The sequence below is a fragment of the Phyllostomus discolor genome, chromosome 5 (genome assembly GCF_004126475.2).
Source record: "Phyllostomus discolor isolate MPI-MPIP mPhyDis1 chromosome 5, mPhyDis1.pri.v3, whole genome shotgun sequence".
Classification (NCBI taxonomy): Eukaryota; Metazoa; Chordata; class Mammalia; order Chiroptera; family Phyllostomidae; genus Phyllostomus; species Phyllostomus discolor.
The window spans coordinates 133,631-140,103 of NC_040907.2; positions in this window are offsets into that span (position 1 = coordinate 133,631).

Sequence of the window (6,473 nt, forward strand, 5' to 3'; positions counted from 1 at the left end):
AGAGAGCCTGGGACGAAAGTCATGAGAGTCCGAGGGACAAGCCTCAGTGGCGGGGACAGCAGGGCCCGGCTGTGAGGGTGACAGGGGAGGTGTCGCAGGAAAGAGCCCGGCACGGGCAGCTGAGCCTCGATGAGCCATTCTGTGTGACTAGAGTGCAGGAAGGGCCCAAGGAGACCAGTGGCAGGGGAGCGTGCCGAGTGGCTCCCGCCGGACACCACTCGGGAAGGGGGAGGCCTGCGCTGGGGCGACGTTCGCCCTGGGAGCCTTTCTCCGTCCTCACTCTGGTGTCTCCTGCGAGGGCTCTCCTGGCCACACCGAACACTCCTCTGGGGCCCAGACGCAGGGGCTCGCACACCAGGCGGTTCTGCGACACCCACTTCAGCCGATGCTCACGTCATCCACCCGGGCGGAGCCTCAGATCCCAGGGTGAGGGCTCGGACCCATGAGACCGCCGCCCCTCTGACGCCTGGTCCCACGACATCTGTCCAGCCTGACACGAATTGTCAGGTTGGACAATTCCCTGGTCGCTGCCCCTTGGATTCATCTGCTGGAGCAGCTCACAGAACCGAGGGAAAGGCTTTACTTTTACCAGCTGGTGACAAAAGGACGTGACAAAGGACACGGAGGAGCCCCTGGATAGGAGAGACGTGGTCAGCAAGGCAGGTGGATGTGGCAGAGCATCTGCGGCCTCTGGGCCCCCGCCCCGGCTGCCCTGCCCACTCTCCCGGAAGCCCCCAGGCCCCCAGGCCCCGGGGTTCTGTGGCGCTTCTGCACTCCGCGGAGTGACCCGTCCTTCGCCCTGGCCTCAGCCGTCCCTCCTCGTGAGAGTGGGGTGTGGAGCTAAAATCCCTGAGTGTCCAACCGTGGTTTGGCGTTTCTGGCAACCAGACCCTTCGCAGGAGCCCTCGGGACCCGCCTCATTAGAACAAGGGCCTCCGGAGCCGGAGCCGGGTGCCAGGAGCGGGGCGGCCCAGCCTGTGCAGGTCGCGTCACCTCTCGGTCACCCCTTCCTGCACCAGGCTGCAGCTGCGCTGGGGGGCTGGGCCCTCCGCGTCCCTGCGTGTGCCCACCTGCAGGGTCCCCAGGAGCTGGGACTCGGGTCGTTTTCCACTTGCAGCTCTAATGAACAGCGATGCTGAGAGCCTTCTGGAACATTCTTCTGGCAAACACGCCTGCAGTTTTGGAGAGCGGTTGGGTCGTAGGCTGCAGTGGGCGTGTGTCCCCTCCACGGCCGGACACTGGGTGTCCACGGCCTCGTCCCTGGCAACAGAGAGACTACTGGCCATTCGCAACTTCTCAGGGCTTTGGCCAGTTTTTAGGCCTTTTTCTTACTGATTTGGGGGAGTTTCCACACTCTCTGGATGTGAATCTTACTGAATGTTTGGACCTTGAGTATGTTCTCCCTCTGTCTCCCCTTTTCACTCTCTTCACGGTGCCTTTGTGTGAACAGAAGCTTGAATCGATAAAATTTAAATTGCATCATAGTCCACGCTGTCAACAGTTTCCTTTTCGGTTACCACGTGTGCCCTTCCCTGGCACCCCGCGCCCGCCCCGGGGTCTCGAAGGGCAGCCCCAGGGTCTCGAAGGGCAGCCCCAGATCGGCCTTTCTCGAGCACACGGGGAGGGCAGGGGGAGGCTGGCTCTGAGGCTGCGGGGGTGGGGTGGAAGACGGTGGGGCCCTGTAAGGACCTGGACGGCCTTGGGAAGACCAGCTGTGGCAGGAGTTAATACCCACCCCAATCACGACCGTCAGGGCGGCCCGGGACGCCTGGGGCCCAGCAAGGAAACCAGGCAGGGCTCCACCGCAGGCCCACGGGACCCTAGCCCAGACCCTCGGCGGGTGGAGGCGCAGAGTCTGCGGAAACCAGCTCCTGGGTGGGGGTGCGACTAGGGGCGAGAACACTCCCGCGGGAGGGCGCACCCCCCACGCAGGGGGTGCCCAGACAGTAGCGCAGAGTGGGTGGACGGCCTCACGACCTGCTGTACCCCTAGTAGCCACCAGAGGGCACCAGGACCCCACTGGAAGCCAACAGAGCCAGGTCCCTCTGGACACTTCTGGGGGTGCCAGGACGCCTTTCCTGAAGTCTTGCGGCTCCTTGAACCCTGGGCCTTGAGACAGGGAGCTATCAGAAAGTGCCAGCTTTCAACGAGCAGCTGTTACATGCCAGGCAGTCTTAAACGTTTTCCACGGATTACTGGCTTTTCACTTTTTTACAAATCGTTCTAATGAGGTATTACGTACACTCAACAAACTGCACGTACTTCAAGTGTAAAATTCGCTAAGTCTCGACAGGTACACACGCAGGAAGCCATCACCACGGTCCAGAGAGCGAACATGCCTGTCGTCCCTGAAGGTTCCCCCGCCCGGGGAAATGCCCCCTCCCTGCTCCCAGGGGACGGTAACTGGCTTCGTCACTGGGTGGCAGTTAGGTGGCGTTGCTTGGAATTTATACAAACAGATGAGGATGACAGGACAGTGTGTCTGGTGTCTGCCACTCAGCACCCACACCACTGTGCATATCAATAGTTCTTTTTTTTTTTTTTTTTGCTTTTAAATGTGGAGTGTTCTGCTGTTGGATGCACAGTCGGTTGGTCTATCCATTCTATATGAAGCTGCTGCGAGCATTTGTCTCCTGGTCTCGGTGTGGACGTGCGTTTTCATTTCTCTTGGGGTGGGATGGCTGGGCCACAGGGCGGGAATACCTTTAACTTTCTAAGAAACTGCCAGACTATTCCCCGGGCTGACGTGGTTCAGTGGATTAAGTGGTGCCCTGCAAACTGAAAGGTGGCTGGTTCAGTTCCCAGTCAGGGTACGTGCCTGGGTTGTGGGCCAGATCCCTAGTGGGGAGGGGCATGTGAGGGGCAACCACATACTGATGTCGCCCTCCCTCTCTTTCTCCCTCTCTTCCCCTCCCTAAAAATAAATAAAAAACTCATACAACTCAACACTGGGAATACAAACAATCCAATTTAAAGTGGGCAAAGGACCTGAACAGACACTTCTCCAAGGAGGACATACAGATGGTCCAGAGACACGTGAAAGGATGCTCAGCATTGCTAGCCATCAGAGAGATGCAAATTAAAATGACAATGACCTAGTGCACTGTTGGTGGCACTGCAGACTGGTGCAGCCACTGTGGAAAGCAGTATGGAACTTCCTCAGAAAACTAAAAATGGATCTGCCTTTTGAGCCACCAATTCCACTGCTGGGACTCTATCCTAAGAACCCTGAAACACCAACCCAAAAGAACCTTTGCACCCCGATGTTCATAGCAGCACAATTTACAGTAGCCAAGTGCTGGAGGCAACCTAGGTGCCCATCAGTAAACGAGTGGATCAGAAAACTGTGGTCCAGTTACACAGTGGGATTCTATGCAGCAGAGAGAAAGAAGGAGCTCCTCCCCTTTGCGACAGCGTGGGTGGAGCTGGAAACTACTGCACTAAGTGAAAGAGGCCAGTTGGCGAAAGACAAATATATTATATTGTCTCACTTATACGAGGAATCCAGTGAACAAAATAAACTAATGAGCAAAAGGGCACCAGAGGCGTGGCATCGTGGGACAGACTGGCAGCTAGCTGTCCGGAGGGGGAGAGGGGACTGGTTGAAAGAAGGTGAAGGGACCAGCCAAAGAGCTCACATGAGGCCCGTGGACACGGACGACGGTGTGGGGACTGACTGTGGAAGTGGGGGGTGCCCTGGGCGGGGAGGGGGGAGGGGGGAGGGGGGAATGAGACATCTGTAATAGCACAAACAAGAAAACATCAAAAATGAAATAAAAAAACAAAAGTAAATAAACGAAATCTACAAAGGAAAGATTGGAAATATTCCAGTCGTTATTTCTTCAAACGTTGTTATTTCTCCCCTCCTTCTGGGACCCTGATTCCATGTGGATCAGGCCCCTCGACGCTGTCCCCCAGCTCGCTGACGCTCTCCCTGTCTTTTTCTCTGTTTGTTTGCTTTTCAACCCGTTTTATTGCGAATAGCTTTCACGTCTGCAGTTCGCTGCTCCCTCCCTCTGCAACGTCTGACCTGCCGGCTGTCCCGTCCAGGGCAGTTGTCCCTCAGGCACTGTGCTGCTCCCCTCCGTGGGTTTCCACGCCTCCCGCGTCTCTGGCAAGATTCAGACTCTCCTCCGGCTCCCCGAGCACAGTCAGTGCTGCTGTGGGAGCTGTCGCAGTGTCCTCGTGCACTAATTCTCTCTTCTGTGACATTTCCGGGCCGCTGTCCATTGCTTCATTTTTCCCCTCCTTATGAGTCACATCTCTGCTCTTTTGTGAGCCTGTAATTTTTACGGGTGCCAGACCTTGTGAATTCAACGTGTCGGGGGCTGGGTATCTTTGTGCTCTTGTGAATACTCTTGAGTTTTGCTCTGGGTGCAGCTGAATTACTTGGAAGCTTTTAGGCCTTGTTTACGAACTTGTTAGGCAAAGAGAAACTTTTCACTGAAAGTTATAAGCTGGGGTGTGACTCCCCTCCAGGACCTGCCCATTTAGCGATTTATGACCAGATGACCCTGCGAGGTTCCTTTCCACGGAACCCCTTTTCATCCTCTGAGCTCTGGTTGTACGGGTCCCCCCAACTGACGCCTCCCTCCCCTCGAGTCCGGCGGGCTGCCGGGTTCCACCTGGCACCTGGCCCGGAAACGCTCTTCGGGTAGTCAGCCGGGGCAATGGGGCTCACCCCATTGGTCCTTCTCAGGGACAACCGTCTTTCACATGTCCAGCGTTTCAGCTGATGAAGGCAGGAAAGAAAATCTGGTCCCAGCTACTCCATCTTGGCCGGAAAGGACGGTCATAACGCAGGTCACGCACCTTACCTGATGCTCCCAACCACCCGGCGCGGAGGCAGGTGCTCTGACGGATCCCACTCTGCACTGGAGACGAGAGACTCGCCCAGGGCCATGCGGCTGAGTGACGGCACATGTGGAACGCAGCTGCAGGCGGCACAGGGCGCCTTCCGGACTGCTCCACGCCTCGGGGAGGCTGCGAGGCAGGGGGGCGCAGGAGACGGGTCTGCAGGCTTCCCAGACAGAGCAGGCCGGGGGAGGCCAGGGCGGGTGGGCGAGCACACGGAGTCTGAGGGTCTCGGTGGGGCCTCTCTCTGTCCAGCTCCGTGTGTGCCTGCATGTGTGTCCCCCTCACTTACCTGCCCAGGTGAGCCTAGCTTTGGGTGGGACGGTTCCTGGGAGCCCACACTTCCCCCAACACCACGTCATGGACCCGAGAGAACGGTGCACTGGGACTGGTGATGACAGCAGCCAGGACACCCACAGCCTGGCCACACAGTCACGGCCACGGCCTGCGACCACAGCTGCTGCGCTCTGAGCACCTCTCAGGGACCCGACGTCGGAGGCATCGTTCCGTCCACTCCACACAGGTGCCCAAGCTCCAGGCCAGGTGGCCTGACTTTCCCGAGGGCTCCAGGCTCGTTCTGGGGGCAGTAGGCCTCCCCGGCCAGGAGGAAGCTGCCTGCTGAATTTGGGCAGGAGGGCCAATTTGACGCCGAGGAGAAGGCTCGCTGGGGGCATCATCTGAGGGAACCTGCAGACCTTCGAGCCCCGGCCCCCAGCCAGGTGTGCCTGTGGGCAGGAGGGACCCCCGTGTGTGGCCTAGTGCCTGGGAGGGGCCCCATACACAAAGGAGCATCAGCCCACACCACCGCCAACGGGAGGCAGGCCTTCTTCCCCACAGCTCCCAAAAGGGTCAGCCGCAGCCTCCTGCCCCCTGGCTGCTAGGTGTCATTAAGCCCTGGGCCACAGATTAACACCTGGACCACCCCGGTCCTGGTGCCGGTGCCTGGTCTGGTTTTGTCTGCCCCCCATCCTGCCTCCCCAGGGAGCTCTCTCCCTTCCGCAGGGCATTTCCTGCAGGCTCCACCCTCCGACCTGATCGCCTGCCAAAGGCCCACCTCCTCAGGCCACCACCTCAGTGGTGGGGCATCTGCGGGTACATTCCATGGGTCCGTGGTACCCGGTCCTGGCTCAGGGGAAGTCCAGCCAGAGCTTGCCCGCTCCAGGCAGCAGTCAGGGAGCTCAGCTCCTGGAACGTAACCCTCGCCCCTGAGTCCAGCAAAGCAGTTCCTCGGCGTCCATGGAGTGGAGCCTCTTCCTTTCCTATGGCTGAACCAACAGAAGGGCCCGCATGTGCACAGAGCCCAGTGACCACCCCCGTCCCACCAGGCACTTCCCTCGGGGCCCATCTCGGCCTGGGCCGCGTGGGAGAATGACGGGGCTAAGGCCTGAGTGACGGTTTCCGGGTCTGAGTTGACAGGCAGAGCCCGAGTTCAGGGCCCTGGAGGATGATGGAAGGGCCTGGAGTTGGGGGTCCTCAGGCCAGCCAGCCCCCAGCCCCCTGGGTGGGGGTGTTTGGCGCAGACTGAAGTCGGGAGTTGGGGGTGTTGTGGGGGGGACCAGGAGAGGACGATGGCGCCTCCCCACGGCAGGGGCTGCTGGGCCCTTCTCATCCCTGGGGCA